At 35.5% G+C, this 25,356-nt stretch overlaps 1 long non-coding RNA gene across 4 annotated transcripts in view; it reads left to right on the top strand.

Moving 5' to 3' along the window:
- The window catches only part of LOC102157670, a 101,776-nt gene extending 94,252 nt beyond the window's left edge, over positions 1–7,524 (top strand). For 2 of the 4 annotated variants that reach the window (XR_002335913.1, XR_002335912.1), the window contains 2 exons: positions 366–470; positions 6,128–7,524. This is a non-coding gene — a long non-coding RNA (uncharacterized LOC102157670). The remainder of the gene's footprint in view (positions 1–365; positions 471–6,127) is intronic. The other 2 variants (XR_002335915.1, XR_002335914.1) reach the window with 1 other exon arrangement.

Below are 25,356 nucleotides of genomic sequence, written 5' to 3'. Positions count from 1 at the left end.
AGTTATATGCTTTATAATTGCATCAAAATGACTTATACTTTTTAATTATTCACTGCTGTTTTTAGCCATAAGAGATGAAAGACCAGGAAGGAAAGCTGTGTTCCAGCTCAAATTATGAATGGCGGAAATGTGGCATATTCAGTATTGCTTCCATTGGAACTAAGGCAGAGTCGTGTTTTCTCCAATTGCATAATCCACTACACTTACTTTTGCATCTCTTTTAGTATTAGTGATCAGAGTATTAGAAGATTAAAACCAGTGCTTGAGTCTTTATAACATATTGTTATACAAAAAGCCCCTAATTTTTAACAAAAATTGTTTTACTATATTAGAAAAATTAATCTGTGAGTGTTGACTCGTTTCAGGTTTTTCTTTAGAAGCCATTGAGTTGGTAGTCTAGGAGAGCACCTTGTAGTGGTATTTGCATAAGGAGAAAGATGTCAAATATTCAAAGATGCCTTTACTCAAAGGTAAGTGGCATAAGTTGCTGATTATAAGAAAGCAAATGTGAAAATGACAGTTCCTCCCCTTATTGAACCTCTGGGCTAAGTGCTTCTGCATTATCTTTAAACCTCACTGAAAAACATCCTGTTTTTCAGATGAGAAAACAAAAGTACAGTGACTACCCAAACCAAGAAGATGAGAAATGGCAGAGTCAATATTTTAGACAATTTTTGTTTTATTTCTAAGTTTTTTATTCCATGAAATTATAATACCCCTATAATTTTACCATACTTTTCACAGAGCCATCATATACTAAATACTGTAGATTCTTGATTGATATGGCAATCAAGAGACGTGTTTATCATCACACTCACATATAAATCTAATGGAAATTTTTGTAACATAGAGAAAATCCAAAAGACATTCATTTTTTGTTACTATAAATTTTGTTACTATACTGTAAATCCTGTCTATTCTTTCCTGAAAGGTATTGTGATACAAAACATTTAAAATTGCTTATTGAAGATAAAAACATCTACTCAGTTTTGATCCAATTCCAAACCAAAGGAACTCTTGTGCTGGGGTTTGAAACAAAGTGCTGAAATGATACATGTCCTATGCTAGACTGTAAACCACAGTCCCTTAATTCAGATGACCTCAAGGCTTGACCAGAGAGTACTCAGCTGCTTCTTCTGGTTACCTTTTCATGCTGGCTTGTCCTTAATATAGTTAATGCTCCCCAGATGTATCAACTGCCTGTTCTTTTTAACCCTTGCTGGTCTCACATGCAGCTCTGGCTGCTTTTCTCAGACACAGGGGAAAATAAATGACTCTTTAACAGAATATTGCAAATATTTCAAATGCCTTTAGGGCATGAAAATGCCATACAGGCAACACTGCCAATGCATGTTTTTGTTTTAAATGTTTTATTTTTGAATATTTTTCCCCAAAGTATAGAGAACAATATAATAAACTTCCCATGTGACATCATCCAGCTTCAACAAAATGATTTGTATACCCTTTCCCATATCCACCTTCCCAAATTATTTTGAGGGCAAATTCCAGGCAGCAGTTTATTTTGTGAATGAACATTTCAGTATGTAACTCTAAAGGAAAATGATTATTTTTCTTTTTATATAACACAATGTCATGATTGCATTTTTTAAAATTAATAATTCCTGAATATCATCAAATTTTAAGTCATTGTTCAACTTCCTAATTATCTCTTTAGTGTCACACATTTTTCTAGTTTGAATCAGGATCCAAACAAGGTCCACATGTAATTATTGGTTAATATATTCCTTTTAAATTTCTTTTCACCTTTTGGTTCTGCCCCCATCTTTTTTTTCTCTGTAATTTACTTGCTGAAGAAATGTGATTGTTTGCACTGTAGGATTTTGCTGATTACATCCCCATAGTATAGTTTTCAAGTACTGCTTTCCTCTGAATTTTTTTGTAAATTAGTCATTAAATCTGAAGGATTGACCAGATTCTGGCTTGATTTTCTGAGAAGACTTTATTTATTTATTTTTTAAGGCACTGCTTTGTTCTTCCATTAGGGAACATCTAATTTCTGGTTATCTTTTTCTTTTTGATATTAGCAAAAACTCAATACCTAGATCCATTACTTAGGTTACAAGAGAGTGATAGTCCAATTCTATGATCTCTTTTTCATTTATTTGCTGAAGTACCACAGTAAAGAAAATCTTACCCCTACTTCTTTTTAACTACCCAGTTGCTCTTTATGAGTTTTCAAAATAATGAGTTGGTTCACTAGTGTCTTTCAATTGCTGACCAATTTTTTTTAAGTATCATTAGGAACTCGTAGATTTAAACTTCTTTGATATATTTCAATCTATTAAAGTTTTTTTCCCTCATTGATCTTCTTACTGTCTTGTCTTTGTCAGTCTCTGCTAGTTGATTTCCAAATCTTTGACTTAAATCTAGTAATCTTTGCTAGCTTCCTTATTATCTGATGTGACAAGAGTTTTACAATATGATCTGTATGTTTCCTGTCCTCAACTCACAATTAGTCATTTCTCCAAGGAGTTCTGTATCCTTTCAGAAGGAAATTAGATTTCAACACCAAATTCAAGGTGCTGGAAGTACTCATTGCTACTGGATGCATAAGTATTTATGGGACTTAGTTGAAAAAAAAAAGTTTTTTTTTAAGCTGAAAATATCATTGCTTTATATTGATACTTCACATTCAGGATTAAAATATATTTATTCGGTCTCCTTTCTGACATCCATTTTTTCTTTCTTTCTGGCCAAAAAAACTTGCTTGTGAAAGACATTGGATAATAGGATTATAATATCACAGAATTATATTTTATACACAGTTTTTAATTGCAATACCATCACTACCAAAACAATTACTGAAAATTGTTTTAGTTTTTCCAGCAATTTTTGTCCTTAGAGCATATACTGTTATGGAAGTATAGCCAAAAACTGCCTTTTAAGTTACTTTGACTAGTTTCTGTGTGATTATGCCAGCAACTAGTTACCCATTTAGATGCATTTATCTCATTTTAATTTCAGTTTTAGAGATTATGTACTATATATTTCTTTCCTTATTGCCATATTACTACATGGTAATTCTTATCACCAGTCCTTAAATTGATATATCTTCAGTCATTTAAGTTATCTAAAGATTATTCTCTAGTAGCTACCTCAGGAATTACTCATGGGATATTAAAAAGAGTTTATATTTGGAAAACGCTTCATCTGAATATAAAATACTTGGTTCAAATTTTATTTTTTGGTTTATCCCAGAGGCATAAAATTTTGCTATTGAAAATTCTTAACAATTTGATTTTTCTTTCGCTTACAGGTGACTTTGACTTGTGTAGATGTCAAAAGAATTTACTCACTTTCTTGAATGAACAATAATTTCGTTAGATTTTTCTCAGTGTTCTCAGCCTATTTTCCCAGGTGTATATAATATATAGTATGCCTTTTCACATGTACTTTCAGAATATCTATCTATCTATATCCTTAATTTTAGGAAAGTTTTCTTTAATTATTGACTTTTAAAATATCTCTTTTGTTTTCTTCATTGGAGACTTTTTATATAGGTGTTGTTTCTTCTTTTCCCTGTTTTGTTTTGTTTTGTTTTTTTAGGGCTGCAGGTGCAGCACATGGAAGTTCCAGGGCTAAGAATCAAATCAGAGCTGCAGCTGCCAGCCACAGCCACAGCAATAGCAGGTCCAAGCCACATCTGCGACCTACACCACTGCTCGCAGCAACACCAGATCCTTGCCCACTGAGTGGGGCCAGGGATCAAACCCACTTCCTCATGGATACTAGTTAGGTTCATTTCCACTGAGCCACAACTGGAACTCCTGTTTCTTCTTTTTCTATCTTCTGTTAGGCTAGATGTAGCAGAGATTTCCAGAGGGCTGATATCTGAATTGCACCTATAAAAGGCCCAACTTGGAGGGAGAAGTAAAATTTTAGAGAACGTAGTCTAAGAATAGAAGTGTTTAACAACCAGGCAAGTTGAACGCATATCCTCTATGATTCAACAACGAATAGGCTGCCTATTTCCCACTAATCTTATGTTCTCTTATTTTATTAAGTGACCAAAAAAAAATAAGAAATTACTTGAAATTTACAATCCAATTTGAGATTATGCATTTTCCAAGGTAAAGTTTACAAAACAGTCCCAGGAAAAACTACTTATGATTTTTTGCTAGCCAAAATTTTGTTTTCCCTAAGAGCTATGTTTCATTTTCTTGATGAAAGTCATCATAAGTAGGGCTTCTATTTCCCCCTGGCTACTAAGAATCTGAGACAAATTGTACTCAGTCTTGCAATAATAAACATAATTATGCAGAGATCCTTATTGTATGCATGTATTCTTTAACTTGGTCCCAACTTTTACTTCAAAAGTTTTAAACTTTGGTATCAAAGTACAAGCTTGCAGAGAAATTGCAGAGAAATTAATACAAATTTAATTTGAATGTGCTTTTTTTTCTGGGATAGTCTGGACACTTCATCAGATTGATTCTAAAAGGCTATCTATGATGTTAAAAATACTACTGTTCTTATATTAATTATTTCATTTTATTTACAAAACAGAAGCTTCTGTTCTAGTTTAATTTTAAAACCTCAGTGACATATAAAGATGAATGATTTGGAGTACCCCCTGTGGTGCAGTACATTAAGGATCTGGTGTTGTCTCTGCAGTGGCACAGGTTCGATCACCAGCTCAGTGCAATAGGTTAAAGATCCTGCATTGCCACAACTTTGGCATAGTTTGCAGCTGTGGCTCAGATTCGACCCCTGGCCAAGGAACTTCCATATGCCATGGGTGCCATTCCCCCCAAAAAATGAATTGTTTACTTTTGGAATCATACTAAGCTTTTTTTTTTTTAATGTTGACAAAATATAATTAGTAATGAACTAACAAATTTACAGTGCAGACCCCAATCACAGGAAAGTCAGGTCATGCCATTTACAAAGGGGGAAAAAAAGCCTTTTTAAAAAAAAAAATTATCAACTGGGTTCACTAACTTGAAAGAAGGCTGGCATAGCATATGATCATTCTAAATAGCTTCCTCTTTAAAATAGGTTGTGACACAAACTGCTTCAATAAAGTCACTTATTTTTACATAAGCTAGTTTCACTTTCTTCTTTAAGTTTCTATTCCTCCTACCATTGTGTTTTCTTGGATTTACGTGGGTACATATCTTGCAGTCTTTTGGTGTACATTTATCAAATGGTCATAGGCTTGTTACCATACATCAGATGCCTCTGAAGAAATGCTTCCATCTGCTTAACCAGGAATTAAGTTTTGTGAATAGTTCCCTGCTTGATGCATAAACACAAGATATTGTAAGATAAGAGTGTGTTATATAATTAAAAATAATACTAAAATTTTATTAATATATCTATTTCAGTAGAGTGAAAAGGTATAACCCTGCATGGAGCATTTGTTAAATCAAAGGTGACCAAACTTGGGAAGAAAAAATTAAGCTTATATTTGGGAATCTAAAGTATCTCAATTAAATGTGTAATTGAATAGAATCACTTATTTAGAATGCATTCATTTTGTATTTTACCAATGATTTTTTTAAGTATTTGTGTCAATTCTTTAAGTCTTTTCTAGTGTACAATTTTGTAATTCCATGAACAACAGATCGACATTTAAACGAAAAAAAAAAAAAAGAATTTGCTTCATCTGGTTAAATAAAATTAACTTCTGATTTCAAACCTATTGGAAACGTTGCAATTTATATTCTCCTTTCAATAGTCTAAGAAGTTAGCTTTGAATAATTTCATCCTGTTTTGCTATTCTTAGTGAAATTAAACGCTTCAAAATTTAGAGAATTTAGATTTGACTTGACATTTCAAACTGTTTAGAAAGTGGCTAATGATGAAATGTTGAATGATGGTAATATGCATAATTTTCCATGACACAAATAAAAACATCTAGGTGAAATTTCCCAAATTATTTGCACTTTAAGCAAATGATTACACAGTTTTGGTCTGTTGATTTAGTAAATCAACCAGAATTTGTAGTTAAGTTGCAATTTGATGGACCTGAGGTGAGTAGAAAAACAGTTGAGGTTGGAATTTGTTTATAAGAATGGTTTTATAAATTGTGGAATCAGCTTAAATGTCTAAAGTGGATTCTGACACTGATACTTCTCTTTCTCTCTGCCGATTCAATTCACAGAGCCAGTGGCACTTAAGTGGCCAAATAGCTTACAAGCACTTATTAAGGTAAGCAAAGCCTCACTCATTGCTTGTTGTCAGACATCTGATTCTAATTATGGGAGAGCTAGATAAACGATGATGCTTGGGGTAGATAGAAGCTGGTATGCCTTTTCTAAGCTCATTAGTGCTTACAGCTTGCCAGTTTACACATACACACACAAGGGGTCTGAAATAAAGACTAGTTTCTGTGTTGTTTGTGTCTGTATTCTAGTGATAATCTTCTGCAGGGATAAATACAGCTTCAGATGTAACCCTAGATTAAAAAAGCAAAAAATAAAAAAAACCTAGCTTTCAGTTCACATTTTCTCAAATCACCCTCCAGCCCTAACCCCTGGAGTATCACTGGAGCTGTATTACTGTTATTTCTCCCTAAATCACACAATCCCATTTCTCTACCGTTTTTTGCTTTCCCTAACTGCACTCTAACCCCTGCCACAACAAGATCAAAAACAACATCAAGGAAAACCCCACAAAGGTTTTGTTTAAATTCCCTTCTACCTCACTTTCCATCAAATAAATTCCTTAGAAGTCATATCATGATTAATATTGTTAGTTTTCAGTAGAATCATTCCACTAATTTCACAAAAATATGAATCATAAAGATAGAAGATTGAACATTATTTATATATTCTTATTTCTTCTACTTTTTATGTTAGAATCCTAAAAAACAAAAATTGATTTTTACTAATGTGTCATTGCTACATATGAAGCATATATGAGAAAATTTACTTAAATTTAACTCAGTTTACAGTAGCCTCACCCAGCTTGCTATTACTATTATCTTTCAATAATTTTTCTCCCCAGCTGCTATCAGCTGCTACTTAAACCTATGTGCTTAATAAATAGAGTTGGGGTGATTTTCATTTCTATTTTCTTCTTTTCCATATTTTCAAAAATTTTCAAGAGATTTTGTGATACTGATCACCTCCTTGAACTGGGGAAATAACCAGGAAATACATTCCACGTCTCATTGCCTCTGAATAACCACATGCACAAGCAACCATCGCTTAAGGAAGACTCAGAATCTAGGGACAACAGATCATGTGTGGTTACAGGCACCATTTTAAAGATCAGGCTAGCTCTGAGTTGCCATGGCAAACTATTTGAAATAGTCTGCTCTACAGATTCTGCCTGCTGTATGGGGTTGTTTATATAGTCCAGTGTAAATGATATCACTGGGAAACAACTAAGCTCCTATTACAATGACTAAAATCAACAAGCAATGACTTGCCAACATAATACTTGTTTATTCTCATCTTGGTATGTGTTTCGTGGAATACTCCTTACAATTACCATACACTTAAAAGGGGAAATTTTACTGAATGTAAATTTTAGTTCAAAAAAAAAAAAAAAAAAGGCATAATGCCTGGTATGTAGTAACAGCTCCATGAATGCTATCTTTGATAGTTCTCATGAGTCAGCACACAAAATCGGAAGTGCTACACTTATGCAGAAATTGCAATGAACATGATTAAATGGCAGTGAAGATTTTACTTTCACAGCTTTACATCTTTAGTTGCTTAAAAATTTTAGTACTACAAATGAGTTAATTTTAAGCATTCTGGCTAAAATAGGGAGCTAAGTTAAGGGTTTCCAATAGGGATTCAATATATTGGTGAAATTAATGAAGTTAATGGTTTAAGATAAATTATTTAAATCAATAAGCTTATTTTAAAAGGTTTTTTCTTTTCAACAATGTTAGAAAACCATTCAAATATCCATAATCTGTAATTTGCATGTTTTCAAATTTCAAAAGTAATACATTTGTGTCAGAATATGTAAAACAATGTAATGCAGTTCAAAAATGGACACAGTAACAATCACACACCCCAGCAGCCCACCTCCTATTAATTCGTCCCACCCCAAAATCAGACCCTGGAGATCTTATCGTGTATCCTATTTTTGCTCATGCAAACATACATAGCAATAGATATATCTGCATATAGGTGTGGTTTACTCCCATTATCCTGAAAAGCATCATAAGATACTCATTACAAGATACTTTCTTTTTCTATTTAGTATACCATGGACATCCCCATAGGTCAGTAGATATAGATCTACCCTGTTCTTCCACTTTCTATAAGCATAAATATGCACATATAATATCATACAAAATAACATTTTATGTTATATATATCTTGTAGTCTTTCCCCAGCTTTTATTTTCTGCTTGCCTCACTTTCCCACCCCACCAATCTCTGTCATTCTATGCCCCATGTTATGAAATCTTTCCTAATTTTATGTATACACACACACACAACATTTATACACACATGCTATACATCTTTTGTCATTGTTTACTTTATAAAAAAAGGATATTAAATACTCTTCCCCACAGGTCATTTCCCTCATTTAATACATTTTAGAATCTCCCCATGTCCCAAGTCACTTTGTATAGCTTAATTATTCTTTAATAATAGTTTTTATTATTGTAGAATATTCCATGAATAATTTACTTGATCATTTTCCATTTGATCAGCATTCATCTTGCTTACGTTTTATTTTTTTACACTTTAAACAATGCTGCAATAATTTTACACTCTGCCCTTACTATACTCTGAAAGCACCTTGCTTTAAAGTTTTATCTAAAGGGAAATGCAAGAAAAAATGGCAACAAGAAGATCATTTGTTTTTCAATCAGTAAAAACAACGAAATCCTCCATTAAGTGGTTGCAGCGGAGGGGTGGGGCTGTAGTGGGATATGGAGTTTTGGTCCTAAGGCTTTATTTGCTGCAAAAATGTTAGAATGTTGGGCTTACTAGATTTCTTATACCTATTTTTGAAAGAGTGGAGGTGCCCACACTAATCTTCCTTGCTAATTGCATATCTTTATCATCACTCATTTCATCAATGAAAACGTTTCTAATTAACAAGTGCATTAATGGAGATGTAGACCTCGCAATTTAAAGTACTTTTAAAATTTGCTTCTAGAGCATGGAATCCTGATAGGATCTCTCAAAAACTAACTAACCCACTGTGGAGTGTGAATTCAGGGTTAGAAAACCTAAATGTTAATAACTCCTGTAGACTGAAGATTACTTATATACGCACATCATATTGTCCTAACTGAAATATTTTAAAGTAAATGCAGGCATGTTGCAGGTGTAAGGCAGCAGCTTGGCTTTGCTGATTTTCTATAAAATCATTGTCACTGTTGCAAGTGACAACAAAAGGGAAAACACTCTTTCTCTATTTTACTGAATATGCTTCATTAATTTAAAGGTATCAGTGTTGGGACATCCATTAGCCAGGGTTGCAAGAAGAGATGAGAAAGTCATAATGTTTGATATACTTCACAATTCTTCCTAATAATCAAAGCAGTTCATTTAGGATTCAAAACACCCAAGGCTGCACTGTAAATGGTAACAAATAGATTGAGATAAACTCTTTTTTCCTCAGCCCACATTCATATTTTTTAAAGGTAGACTGAAAACATAGTGACAAAGTTGGAAATAGTTCCACCATTTCCCAAAGTATCATTGAAATAATCATTGAATTTAAATCCTAAATCTAGCATGATAAGAATTTACAGGTATGCAGAGATGAAATATTTTCCCAAAGATAATGGAATCACTTTGAGTAATAGCCATTTGATCGCCCTGTTTTGACACAGTGATGGGAGTGTTATGGTCACAGCAGTTTGATAAATGACCTTCCCATCATTCTCATTTTGTGGGTTTAGACCAGACACCCATATTGTGACTTGGTTGGTGTGGAGGCTGGTGTTTTACTGTATTTTTAGACTATTTAGTCTATTTAGAAGGTTTACATAATTTTGGTTACTGTGACTAAAGTGACTAGCACTAAAAATAAGATTGGCTTTTCAAAAACAAGCTCTTCCAGCATTAGAAGATGGCATATGTACCAGTGTTGATTCAAAGTCCTTCTGCTGGGATTAGTACTTCAGATTGCAGATAAAGGTGCTCATAAATGAGGCAAAATACATTTTCTCTGTTATTTGTGAGAAAAGAATGTTTCTAAAAGGTAAAAGAAGTATTTTATCATGCTTCTTGGTCTAGAGAAGCGATGGCAAGTGAGTTTCATTTATTTGGCCAACTCTGAAGAACTGATAGTGGCTGCCTGGAGCATTTTGTGGAAGAGAATTGAGATAGAAAATTACTATCCTGCTGGAAAAGACACCAAATATTACTGATAACACCAAAGATTAAGCATAGGAAGAAAAGCATAATATATGTAACATATTTGTTATTTCTGGACTAATAGGAAGTGAGAGGGGTATGGTTAAATACTCCACTTCTAGTTGATAATCCCTGGGCAGTTTATACCGTACTTCAAATATACTGAAACAGAAATTCCCCTGGGCTAATTTTGAAATAAATTCTAATGTTTGTAATGTATAAAATATAAAATGCACCTTCACAGCTATTGCTACTGTGTGTTTGTATATGAATATGTGCAGTGTATGTGTGCTTTTTTTTTTTTTTTTTTTTGGTCTTTTGTCCTTTTAGGGCCATACCTGTGGCATATGGAGATTTCCAGACTAGGGGTCTAATCAGACCTGTAGCCACCTGCCTACGCCAGAGCCACAACAACGCCAGATGGGAGCCGAATCTGCAACCTACACCACAGCTCATGGCAACGCCAGATCCTTAACTCACTGAGCAATGCCAGGGATCAAACCCACAACCTCATGGTTCCTGGTCAGATTCACTTCCACTGCTCCACGACGGGAACTCCAACGTGTGCTTCTTAAGCATGATGCAGAATTTTAATTGTTTTCAAGAATTGTGCTTGAAAATATAGTTGATATGAAACCAATTTTTTTTATTAAGAAATAGGTTAAATAATAGGTTAAGAATATTTTTAAGGTGAGATTTTCATGAGGATTAAAATCTCTGGAAAACTATAAAGAAATATACATAGGTGAACAAAAGGCATGAGTGGTCTACATTAAGAGTCTGAAAACCAACAAATACCTTTCCTGCCTAAACGTCTGTATGTATGGATGATATAAACTTTTAGGCAATTTTATTTTATTATAAAATGTTTTAAAATATTTGTATTTATGTCATAAAAGATATTTGCTTATGTCTTTTGTTTTGGAAAAAGAAATTTTAGTTTTTAATTGATCTGTAGGGTTTCTTTATATATTCTAGATACTACTCTTTTGTACTTGTATGAATTTCAAATGTATTTTTCTAGTTTATGACTTTTTAATTTTGTTTACGGTGACTTGATGACAAGGAGTTCTTAATATTATAGTCAAACTTATTAACCTCTTCCTTTATGGTATGCTGTTTAATTTCCTGTTTAGAAAATCCTTCTCTATCTGGATGTCAAAAAGATACTCTCCTGTGTTGCCACCTAAAAGTTTTAGAGTTTTGTCTTCCATATATGACATTAATTCAATTGGATTTTAGTTTTGCATATAGTATGAGACAGTGAATTCTCACCATATATTTATTCAATAGTTTATCTTCCTTCAATGAGCTCTCATGATTCAAGTTTTCATGTATGTTTGAGTTTATGTCCATTTTTCTATTCTGCTTCATTAGCTATTTATCTGCTTCTGTAGGGAAATTTATACTGTCTTATTTCCTGCATCTTTATAAGTCTTGACTTGTGATAGTGTAGGACTCTCCCAACACCACTACCTATTTCCCAAAAGTTGTTCTTCTCTAGCAACTTCTTGACTTATCTTGAATATTGCTCTTTCATATAAAGCTTAGGATCAGCTTCTCAAATTCCACAATAAACCTTTGTGTTGGCTTGAGTTCCCTGAGAAATAGATTCAGATGGGGATTCATGTGCAGGAGTTTATGCCCTTGCAATCAGCACCTGGGAAGGAGTGAGACAAGCAGGATGGGGCAGAGGGAGACATTTAACTGTGATGCAATTTTATTAGAGGCTTCCGTAGATATCAAGAGGAGCTCTGGAGTTGCATGGACTCTTCAGAGATGTCCCTAATTAAATTAAATGGGCCAGACTGCTTAACCCCCACATCTTTCAAATGTTCCATCTGGACTGCTTCTGCTACTGGGGTAAGGCAACTCCCTTCAGCCAAAAGCAATTCTTACAGAGACAGTCAGTTATAAACTGTTAGCAGTCAGCAGTCCAGGTAGCTTGGGGAATGAGTGCCTTGGTGGATTCAGGTTATGCACTATAGTACCTATTACAGTCAGGATCCTTCAGGATTCTGCTTGTTCTATTTTGAGGAGAAATTTACAAGAGGAAGGCTAGCAGAATTAACTGCCCATCATGCCAAATTATGCAAGTAACTAATTACTCAAGTTACTCAAGGGTGTAACTTCTAATTCCCCTTCTCTACCACCCTTTCTAGATTCTCCTCGTCCTTTACCATCACCTCCACTGGTCCAGGTGACTTATACAAGCCATGGCCAAGACCCTCATCCTTAAAGATTTGAGACTCTGATTATGCCCTTCTCAAGACATGACTCCCAAACTTCTCAATTTATTGTCAAAATTGGGCAATAGATAATACAATGGATCACCTATGTACCAAACTTATTCTTCCTTGCCTGGTATAGTAGCAGCTCTGCCTCCTCCTAATGATGAGCAGAGTCAATTAAACATTTTCTTTGTCTGCTGTTCACTGGATGTAAGAGGTCTTCAGGGACTGGGCAGTAGCCATAATTTAAAATTCAATAAAACGCTAGCTGTTTTCTTAGTGAAAACACTCACTCTCTGGGATCCAGGAGTGCTGGACTTACAGGTTGAAGAGATATATCCTGGAGGATGGCATCCCTTCTTCAAGTTAATGTGTCAGCTGTACCTTCAAAAGGCCACTCTTTTAGGCCAGTATATTCTGGGTAGTATATTTTGTGATAGGACCCATGGATCCCATGGACATGTGTCAACCACTGTACCACCTTTTCTGTAAAGAGGGACCCTTGGTCCAAGGCAGTGTTAGGTAGAATTCTGTGTTCTATGTTGGTGAATCACTGTAAGCTTTCAGTTTTCCTGGAAAGGCAAACCATACCCATCATATGTGTCAATCCTAGATAAGTAAATCACTGCCCTTGCCAAGGGTAAAGTGTCCTGTATTAGTTTTTAGGGCCACAGTAATGAATGACCACAAACTGGATGGATTAAAATAACAGAAAATTATTCTCTTACAATTCTGCAGGCTAGAGGTCTAGCAAAAAGGTGATGTCAGGGCCATTTTCTCTCTCTCCTAGCTTCTTGTGTTGTTAGCAATCCTTTGCATTCTTTAGTTTACAGCTACATAATTTCCATCTCTGCCTCTGTGGTCACAGGCCTATCTTACCTCCATGTCTGTGTCTTCTCATGTCATTCTTCTCTGTGTCTCTGTGTTTCTTCTCCTCTTTTAAGCATAACAATCATATTGGATTAAGGGTCCACTATACTCCACCTTAACTTATTTGAATACATCTTCAAGGCCTTATTTTCAAACAAGATCATGTGCACAGATACCACATTCTAGGACTTAAGTATATCTTTTTTGGGGGACACAATTCAATGGACAACAGGTCTAATGTAATCAACTTACCACCAAATGGCTGCTGGCTCTCCTTGAGGGATATACTAAATTCATAGCTTAGGATTGGCTTCTGTTGCTAGAAGACTGAGTGTCTAGTAGCAGCAGTAGCCAGATTGGCTTTGATGAGTAGGAACACTTCTTCTTGGGTATAGCCGTAGCTACTTCATTTTTGAACCCATTGTATTAGCATTAAGGCAACCAATGGCAGAGGCTGGATGAGATCAGTTGTTTATGCCATTCTATTTATTGGCTGTATAACATTTCTTTTATGGTGAATACTCATTGATGGATGTTATTGTGAATTAAAGATACCATGTACCTAAAGCTGTGTTAATTTGCTTTAGCAAAGATACCTCATCCAGCACAGAAACTATGACTAGGGGTAGGCCTTGGTTAGTTTGCAGTGGCCTACTATCACCCAGCAGGATCTATCTAGCTTCTGTAGGGGCCACAGAAGTGAAGTAAATGTGTATATGGTAGATATTACCACCCCTGCACACTTTAGAGTTGGTCCAGGGTCAGAATTCCTTTTATTACTTCACTTCTACCTTGCCTCATCCTGAAAAGGGGACCATTTGCAACTTTAGGCCGACTCAGTTCTTGTGTCCAGCAATCCTCAATGTATTTGGATTTTTCCTCTTCGTGCTGGCAAATGGCCTTTATATCCTTTGAGGAAGGACTAGGAAAATTACCACCAAGTGCTGTGATGCTATAATGTTGTAGGATACTATCTCTGAGCCACCCAGGCTCTGCCTACGCTCAGTGGGTCTGGATCAGAAAAGTGTCCATCTCTTGGGCCTCTTGGAAGACTGTATTCTGTTAAATATCTCCATGGCTGCTTCTGATTACCATTCTAACTTGTTATATTTTGTGAAAACTGTGCTCCCCTCTGTCCTAATGTTTAAGCCACAACTCCTGGTCCCTAGTACTTTGGGATCACCCCCATCGTTATCTGCAATCCCAGTTTTGTAATGACAGTTCTGCGCTTAAAGAGAAGAGCTTCTCAATGATGCTGGTGCCTGTCTCACCAGCATATTCGTTATTGTTCTAAATAAATGGAGGATCCTCCCAGCCCTTGTGTAGAATATAGTTAGTAGATAGGATTTTTGGCCTTATATACTGTATCCATTTTTGAATGTCCACTTCTGTGAATATTTTGATCCCTTCCTCTGCTCCCTGCCATGGCAATTCTGGTGCTTATACTTCACTTATTCAGTGCTACTGGTTTTTGCAGACATCGAAGAACTGTCCTAGCAGTGTGTTAACATTGTCTCCTGGAGTCCTCACTAAGGGATTAAATCATATAATGTAGAAATGTGTTCCCAAATGAAAAAAGTCTCTGTTACCTAATTTTACAACTTGATCCACTTGATCCAGCATGTTCCCAGTTCCCTGTGTCCTCTACTACCTCCTACAAACTACCAGTCCCTGCAGCTCCACAGTACCCTCTAAAATCATTTTGGGATTTTTATGCGAAGTCCCTAAAGTCACTAAATCTATAGCTTAATCTATGCAAAACTGAGTCTTTATAAGAACAGGTTATTTCTCTCTACTTGTTTAGATCATCCTTAATGATTTTTAGCAAAATTTCATAAAAGTTTACATGCCTTTTGCTAGAATTATCCCTATTTTATATTTTTAGTTGCCACTGAAAATGTCCTTATTTATAACTGATTTATAATGGCTATTCCTGATGTAGAAATACAACTGGCTTTTATATATTGATGTTTATGTCAAAAACTTGCCAAACTTTCTAATTAAATGTCTTAATTTTTCTAGAATTTCTTTTAGATTTTCTACATTAAGATGAAAATTATATCACCTACCAAAAATGAGTCTTTGGTTCTTATCCTTCCTTATTGCCTTTATTTCTTTTCTCCCTACTTTTGTTGAACTAACTAAATCCCACAGTCTATGGTTGAATAGAAGTCATGGTAATAGGCATCCTTATCTTTTTCCTGATCTTAAAGAAAATATCTTCAACATTACATCTTTATTTTTTCCAACATTGCATCTTTAGATTTGATGTTTACTGTACATTTTTGTTTGAGTGGTTTTGTTTGCCTTTTTAAAAATTAATGAAGTTTCATGCTTTCCTAATTTACTAAAATTTATTTTAAATCATACATGAATATGGAACTTTTAAAAATACTTTTTCTGTATCTATTAAGGTATTCATATGCCTTTCTTCCTTTAATATGAAATATTATATTAGTTAATTTTCTATTATTAAACCAACATTGCAACACTTGGATAAATTTAGTTTAGTCATGATTTATTAACTTATATATTACTTTGTGCTAATTTCCAAAATCTTTATTTAATTACTTATATTTTACATGACTGTTCAAGAGTGTGGTTGTTACATAATTTTTATTTATTTGACCATTCTTATTAGGTTTGAACATTAAAATGCTGAACTCATAAAATGAGATTGGGTATATTCTCTTTCTCTATCCTGTTGCAAGAGTTTTGTGAAAAAGTGAAATTATTTTTTTTTCCTTGAATGTGTGGTAGAACTACTCTGTAAAGTTGTATTGGGTCTGATGTTTGCTTTGTGGTAAACTTTTATTGACTTTGAATCATCTAATATGCATTTCTTGGTATTTTCTGAGACACTAATTCAATGGCAGGTGAATCATAGTACTTCTACTTTACCAAATGTTATACCATTATTATCTATGAGAAAGAATGTACTTACTGAATTTCTACCAACAGTGGCTGAGCTTACCAAACATTTCTATTTCTGTGGTAGAATTCCTGGTTTTTCTCTAGAAATCACTATATAATGTATATGTAAGTAACAAAAAAATTGTCAGTGTTGTTTATATACTTTATACATCTAGATCTAGAAAGCAGTGACATTAGGATAGCTTACCAACCATGGATAAATTCTCTGAATGGTGAAACCAGTGTGGTACTAATGCTGAGTCAGACCAGTTTTCAGACTTTTAATAATTCCTATTTGCTCATGGCTTTATTTTCCATTCACTGTTCTTTGGATATGTTCTTTCAAGTGAGGGTTACTACAATTGAACTTCATTCCTTGGATGTGGCTAAACTATATCAGGACTACTGTTCTCTCTCTAGATGAAATATAAATCTGTCATTGGACTTCAGTTACTGGCCTGACATGTAAAGAGCTTGGAAGCCATCACTCTTGTTCTCAAAACAAGAAAAATACTGAACAAACTGAAAAATCAAAAACTCTTTCTAGATCTGAGAATTGAGGTTACATGGCAAACCACTACTGCAAAAACTAGAGAGGCAGATACTGAGAATCACATATTAAGGGAGCTGAAGCCCAGGAACAAAAGCCTGCAGATGGAGATAATACTGGTAGGAACGCTTAAACTATCATTGACAAATAGGTGGAGGTTCTGTGTGGATAAACTTCACACTTTGTAAGTTTTACCTCTGGGAGCCTCATCAGGTTCTCAGGGTGAAGATCAGAGGAATAGAGGAAACCACTCCTGCCCCTTAGGGCTTCTGGCAGGGAGACAGGAAAGCAATCATTCTGAAATACACCTAGAGCTCTCTGTCCTCCTTAGCAAAGGCCTGACCTCAAGATAAACCATTTACCAGAGCTTAAATGACCGGGAGAAGGGAAATGCCCTACTCCGGCCACCCCTGATCTTCCTGTCTCACCTATGGACAGGACTGGGAGGTGGAGCTTATAGAAGTGCTTGTGAAAGTTAGTTTAGGTTCCCTAAAATACTAAGATCTAATCATAGGACTAAAACTGTTTCTCTCTCTCACATCTTACCACCACATCAATAGAGCTCCCACATAATAAGAGTGAATTACAGCTAAAAGAACTGCAAAGGTCAGACCCTACTTAAGAAAGAGTCTCTAAGGAAACTCAAACAACAGGGGGAATTTAAAAAAGAAGACAGTAAAGGAAACTTTAGTCACTGACAGCTGTAGCTACAACACTAACCAGCTTAACTCTTAGTCTGATAAATCTATCATTCTAACATTACACTGAATTTATGTTGTCACTCTAATGTTGACTCAAAGGAGTTTTCAGCATTATGTTGTTTTATGTGTGATGCTATTAAGCCACATCCCACATCTCATACAGATCTTTTTCAACCAGTGTAGGATCTTACATTTAGCTCTGCTTAATGAACATATATGCTTGTCAGCAGCCAGTCACATTTAAATATTTCTCAGCTCCCCCTCAACATTGTCCATTTCATGGACATCTGTCACTGTCTATTCTAGTAACACATCATCCGAGTTGGATTAACATATCTTTACTATGTTTATCCAGGTTTTGATATCTATTAAGCAGCCCTAGAAATTCCTCTCCAAGCTGAATCAAACTCATTAAAATGGTCCTCTCACCTATAAATCTCAGTTACCCCTGGTCACAATGACAGGAACTTTCTATCAGAAAGACTTTGTTTTGTGAAAAGGCTTATTGAAATACAGATATATTAGGATGGGTCAGTGGAGTATACAATCAGCAAATTACAGTACAAAAATATCATAAGTTTAGTGTAACAAAACTCTATTGATTTCAACATTTGGCTACTTCAACTTTTGAAAAACAAAACTTGAAAACATGATGGCAATGTGATGTTATTCAAAAATCCTTCAAGTGCATTAAGAAAAAAAGCTTGTGTAAGATCCTCTGGAGTCTTAAGTGCAATATCATATTTTGAAACATATTAATGTGATTTTTCCCTTGTTTTTTCTTGTTTGTGAACTTTCCCTATTCTATCCATTACGTGGGAAACCATTAGGATAGTTGTGATGAAACATTCATAGAAAACAGGGTTCAGTATTGACTTCCAGAATATGCTCCTAAAGTTGCCTGAAAGCACATAACATTAGATCATAAACAATAGGTAGAATACGTAGACTGAGAGGTAGATAATGATGGATGAAGGTAGGATGGAGGATTGTGAGAGATCTTCTGAACCCGGAGAAGAGGAACAGTATCAGTATCCAAAGTCTGCTCTTATTTTCTTTTATGTCAGTACCATGCAGCACCAGAAGGCCTTTGTGACCTGAACCAACCACTCCTTGCCCTCACGTGAGCACCCATTGTAGGTACCCATATTGCTTCTGTTTGTCCAATAGGAAAGTACCTTTCTGTATCTGAAGACTGTTGGCTTGTCTGACTTGTCACATGTAGGCATATCCCATAGGCCTAGGATACTCCCAAGTCCCTTGAAATAGAGGATGAGGCCCAAGTCTCCCAAAGAGACCATGATGATATGGAAAGGTTTGGATGGTATTGTTCAAATCCATCTTAAGGACTGTATTTCCCTTTCACCTGCCCCATTCCCCCAGTCCCCTAAAGAAGCAGTAGTGAAATCTTTGGCCATGACAGAGGATCATAATACTGCTATTAAAGGGTATAGGCTTTCTTTTATCTCTGTGGTATCTTTTTTCCTACCTTTCTATTATAAACTAACAAAAAAATAGCTAATTAAATTGAAGTGGAAAAGAGTGGCAGAATATCTAAAATCAGAGAGGAAGTACAATTTGGTAGGAGCAGCAATATTTAATATTTAAGAGCACAGAATTAACAACTTCGGTTTTCTGACTTTTAGCAAACTGTTCATCTCAGCCAGCCTCTATTTTCTCATTTGGGAAGTGGTGATAATACTCTTTTCAATTATTATAAGACCCAAGTGGAATAGTACATACACACACCCACACACATAACTGCACAAAAAAACTTGGTCTCATCATTCTTATCTGTTGGCACTACTTTCATCTGAATTTGTTGAGCATGTTTGGCTGCTTTAAATGGACTCCAATAAAAACAAATCCAAGGGACCAGCAAGCGGGGGAATGCCTTTAGTGTTCCTAGACCTAGTATTCACATGCCCATGAGGATTACAGGAATGGGATGATAATAATCAAGTACTGGTCTTGGATCTAGTGGATTAAAAATATGCATAAGGAATATTCAGGCCCAGAATATCTGTATGGAACCCCAAGCAATAATATTGCCACCTTGGTCTCAAGTGTTGGGTGAGTAAGGAGATGAGATTTTGTACAAAATATTTTGTGCAGAAGATTTGACCATGTGTTTTTTTGTCTTATTTATTCTTTTACATGATAAAGAAGGTCAGCTTTTGAACATATTACTCAATGTGCATTAGGTACATTGTACACCAAGGATAGAAACCACAAAAGCATCCTTTGAACTTGGGTATCTTACAGTACAGTGGAAGGCACTTATCCAGTACTTTCCAAACATGTAGCCAGCACTGGAAAAGCATGAAGTGAGGAGATTTTAATTATTTGGTGCTTGTTTCTTCCTTAAATCCAAATTGCCATTTTCAAAAAGGCACAATATGCAAATGTCCCTCCCTCACTATGTTTCCAGGGAGATTGCAATAAAGGGCAAAAAGAAAACATATAAAGAAGAGTAACCAGGGCATAGGAGCTTGGGCATCTATAACTTATTCACCACGTGGTTGGTCAAAACCACAACTTTGAGGGACGAGGCAAAGAGGAAGAAAGCTCTAATTTTACCAGAGCTAAAATCATGAAAGTGTCTCTTTCTGAGGAAAAAAAAGGAAAGAAAGGAAGGAAGGGGGGAAAAGGGTGGCATTATATCTTACTTGCTAATTTGTAAGTGCAATTAAGGTTAAAGTTATATTTCCCTTCACAAGAAAACATGACCGAAAGCATTATGAGCAAGAGAACTTTGTTTGTTAAGAACTTTTCAAGATGCTGTTTTTCTCCTGGAAAATGTGGTTTATCTAATTGATGGCTGAGGAAAACCATCTTTTTAAACTTCCCACTCAGTGAGTCAGCCTGGGGTGTGTCTGCCTTGTAGCATCCTGTGAGATCCAGTAATCTAAAGTGGCATGACGGACGCAGTCCCAGCCTCATGCGTCAAGCAGAGCTACCGGCGCTGGGAAACCAAAGGGAGCCCGGTTTTCTAAACAGAGTGGTTAACAAAATTGTATGTTATGAAGTAAAGTTTCATCCTCTAAAGAGGCATTACCTATTTTTAAAAAGAACCTGCTGAATGCTTCCTATCAACACCCAGAAGTTTGCCATTGGTAAAGGCCAGGTAATTACTTCAACTGAAGGGCAAATATTATCACCTTAGGGTTTCTTCATACTTACTTTGAAGAGAATTTCCATCCCACCACAAGCTGCATCAAGTGGAGGTGAAATGGAGAATGTGGGCAAGTTCTTTTCCAAACATAACTTGAGACACCGACAAAACATCAGGAATACGGAACTAGACAGCCAATAAAACATCAAACACCAAGGAAGGAAATTCAGTGGCCATCTGAGTCTTCGTATCAGTACAGACTTGCCCTGGGCCTTCTTTCCAAAAGAAGAGATGTGTGTGAATGGGTGACTTAGGGATGTTTTGGAAGTGAACAGAGAAAGATGAGTGGAAATAATTAGGATTTAAACTAAGTTGTAGAGGCTGTAAAATGAGCTGACAAAATGCAAGTGCTACCTCAGATTGAAGACCCTCTACTCAAATCTTTAGGGATTAATATAGGAAGTAAATTAAGGTTTGGGGGAGAATGGATGTGAAACCAAATAGGTTTAGTTTCACCAAGAATACATAGGACCGTATGGGACTTTTATTTTGGAGAAACATCAATGCGAAGAGATTTACTTTAACTTCTTGAATTTTTCTTACATGATTAACACTAGAATAAAAACAAATTAGGCTCTGAGTAACACAAAGCTAGATAAGAAATGAACTGAAAATACAGCAATGCTTTAGATAAAAGAGGTATGACCAGAAAAGATCACAACATTGGAATGGGTTAAATAAGATCATCACAAGTTTAGATTTCTAGGAACCTTATTAAAATATGCAAACCATGTGCCTCTAGCCACTTTTGGCAGAGGTTCAGCCTATTAGAGTGTTTAGAATGATCACCACATTGTAGATCCAGGAGGATTCTCCAGAGGTTTGAGCCTGAGAAAACATATGTTTCTTGGTTCTTTGGTCTTTTCCTGACTGCTCATTAGCAACAGTGTAATTTTCACTGCTCTCCAGTCTGAAAAACATCACAATTATATCCCCAGATCACAATGATCAGCTCTGGTCAGCTCTAGATGGGGAAAGTCATGGCCACCCATGATAATCTCTCTTTTCATTCAGAGTTGGCTACCAGAAATGAAGACAACAGGCTAACATACCACCCTCTTATGGCTACTGATAGAATTCCTTCGCAACTATAAATATCTAATGAAAACTACTTTACCCTAGTTTTTGGACTTCCTTAAATATTTACAAAAAGCACTACCACTGTGGACTTTCTGATTTTCTTTGTTTTTAAAAAATTTCAGCTTCATTGAGGTAATTCATACATAAAATTATAACATATTTAATTTGTCCTTTTGGTCATATACGTACACACTGTGAAAGGATTCCCCCCCCCATCTTTTGTTAATTAACACATCCATCACCTCATGTATGTATCTTTTTCATCTGTGTGAGAGAAACTTAAGTTTTATTTTCTTAGCAAATTTTATTTATACAACACAGTGTTATCAACTCTAGTCACCATGTTTTGTATTAATTATTAGACCTATTCATCTTGTAGCTGAAAATTTTTATACTCTTACCAACCTCTCCCTACTTCTTCCACTGCCCAGCCCCTGTCAATCACTTCCTCTACACTCTGTTTCTATGAGTTTATCTTTTAAAAAAATTCTCCATATAGTAGTTGTCTCTCTCTGTCTGACATTTCATTTGGCATAATTCTTGCAAGGTCCATCCATGTTGTTGCATATGGCAAGGCTTTCTTCTTTCTCATAGTTTCAGTGTTCCATTTTGTATATATACCACATCTTCATCCATTCATCTGTTGTCAGGCACTTAGGTTGTTTCAATGTCTTGACTATTATGAATAATGCTGTAATAAATACGTGTGTGTGCAGTTATCTTTTTGGTATTTTGTTTTCTCTTTGTTTGGTTTCCCTAATTTCTCTTTCACTGTTAGTATGTAGAAATCAATTTCTGCATGTTAATTATGTATCCTGCAGCTTTATCAAATTCATCAATGAACTGTAACAGTTTTCTGGTGGTGTCTCTAGGATTTTCTAGTTATAGTACCATGTCATCTGCAAACAGTGACAGTTTTACATCTTTGTTTCCAGTTTGGATTCCTTTCTTTTTCTTCTCTGATTGCCATGACTAAGACTTCCAAAATTATGTTGAATAACAGTGGTTAAAGTGGACATCCTTGTCTTGTTCCTGATCTTAGTGGAAAGGCTTTCAGTTTTTCACCATTGAGAATGATGTTAGCTATCCGTTTGTCATACATGGCTTTTATTATGTTAAGGTAGGTTCCCTCTGTGCCCACTTTCTGGAGAGTTTTTATCAGAGATGGGTGCTGAATTTTGTCAAAAGCTTTTTCTACATCTATTGAAGTGACCATGTGGTTTCTATTTTTCAGTTTGTTGATGTCACTTCCTTTGGATATATACCCAGAAGTGGAATTTCTAGATCACATGGTAGTTCTGTTTTTAATAGAACTGTTCCTCTATTTTGAGGAACTTTTATACTGCTCTCCATAAGTGGCTGAAACAATTTATATCCCCATCAATAGTGTACAAAGGCTCCCATTCCCCCACATCTCCACCAGTATTTAATTTCTTATCTCTTTCATAATAGCCATTCTAATGGATGCAAGGTCCTATCTCATTGTGGGGTTCTGTTTGTTTGTTTTTATTTTTGTTTTCTTTTGGTTTTTTAGGGCCACACCCATGGCACATGGAAGGTCCCAGGCTAGGAGTCAGATTGGAGTCTTAACCCCTAGGCTATGACCACAGTCACAGCAACACCAGAAACCCCTAGGCTATGACCACAGTCACAGCAACACCAGATCTGAGCTGTATCTGTGAACTTTGCTACACCTTGTGGCAATGCCAGATCCTTAACCCACTGATAAAGGCCGGAGATCAAATCTGCATCCTTGTGGATACTGGTCAGGTTTATAACCTGCTGAGCCACAATGGGAACTCCTCATTGTGGTTTTGAATTGCCGTTTCCATGGTAATTAGTAATACTGAGCACCTTTTCATGGATCTATTGGCAATTTGTATGTCTTTTTGGAAAAATGTTTATTCAGTTTCTCTGCTCACTTCTTAATTGGATCATTTTGCTGTTGTGTTTTATCAGTTCTTGTATATTTTATATTTAGGATGTTGACCCCTTATCAGATGTGCAGTTTGCAAATATTTTCTCCCATTTGGTACACTGCCTTTTCATTTTGTTGATTCCTTCCTATGCCCTGAATAGGTTTTTTAGTTTGATGTTGTCTCACCTGTTTATTTTTACTTTTGGGCCTTTGCTTTTGGTGTCCAATTAAAAAAAAAATAATTGCCAAGACCACTTTCAAGGAGTTTATCCCCTTTGCTTCCTTCTAGGAGTTTTATGGTTTCAGGTCTTATATTCAAATATATTCAAATAAATCCATTCTGATTTATTTTTGTTTATGGTATAAGATAGTGATCCAGTTTCATTCTGTTGCATGTGACTGCCCAGTTTTCCCAACACCATTTACTGACGAGATTATCATTTCCCTTGTGTATATTTTTTGACTACTTTCTCATAAATTAATTGTGTTTTTATCAGTTTATTTCTGGGCTCTCTATTCTGTTTCATTGATCTGTGTATCTGTTTTTATGCCAATACCATGCTGTTTTGATTACTATAGCTTTGTAATATCATTTGAAATCAGGAAGTGTGATGTCTCCAGCTTTGTTTTCCTTTCTTTTTTTTTTTTTTCTTTTTTTTTTTTGTCTTTTTGTCTTTTCTAGGGCTGCACCCATGGCACATGTAGGTTCCCAGGCTAGGGGTGTAATTGGAGCTGTAGCCACCAGCCTACACCAGAGCCAAAGCAACACCAGATCCAAGCTGAGTCTGCAACCTATACCACAGCGCACAGCAATGCCAGGTCCTTAACCCACTGAGTGAGGCCTGGGATCGAACCCGCAACCTCATGGTTCCTAGTTGGATTTGTTAACCACTGAGCTGGGACAGAAATTCCATTTTTCTTTCTTGAGATAGCCTTGGCAGGCAATTCAGTCTTTTGTGGTTCTATACAAATTTAGAATTACTTTTTCTATTTCTGTGAAAAATGCCATTGGAATTTTGGCAGGAATCACATTGAACTTGTAGATTGCTTTGGATAGTATGGACATGTAAAATATTAATTCTTCTAATCCATGAGCACTGAAATCTTTCCATTGAATTGTGTCTTCTTCCACTTCTTTCATTAGTACCTTATAGGTTGCAGTGTACAGGTCTTTCATGTTCTAATTAAATTCATATCTGTGTATTTTACTCATTTTGATGGAATTGTTCATGGAATTTTTGCAACATACAGTTGGTCCTTGTTTTTAATCCATTCTGCCACTCTGTCATTTTATTGGAGAATTTAATCCATTTACATTTAAAGTTATTATTGATAGTTATGGATTTACTACTGCCATTTTGTTGTTTGTTTTCTGCCTATTTTATTATTCCTTTATTCTTTTCTTCTTCTCTTGCCCTCTTCCTTTGTGATTTTATGATTTTCTGTACTACATGTTTATATTCTTTTCTCTTTATCTTTTGTATATTTACTGTATATTCTTGCTTTGGGGTTATCATGAAGCATACATAAAACATCTTATACTTGTAACAGTTTAAGCTGATAATAACTTTCATACTGAAGCATATATTTTTGCTTTCCATCCTTACCTTTT

The sequence above is a fragment of the Sus scrofa genome, chromosome 9 (genome assembly GCF_000003025.6).
Source record: "Sus scrofa isolate TJ Tabasco breed Duroc chromosome 9, Sscrofa11.1, whole genome shotgun sequence".
NCBI classification, from domain to species: Eukaryota; Metazoa; Chordata; class Mammalia; order Artiodactyla; family Suidae; genus Sus; species Sus scrofa.
Note: the sequence above shows the minus strand (reverse complement) of the source record. Positions and strands in the feature narration are given on the sequence as shown.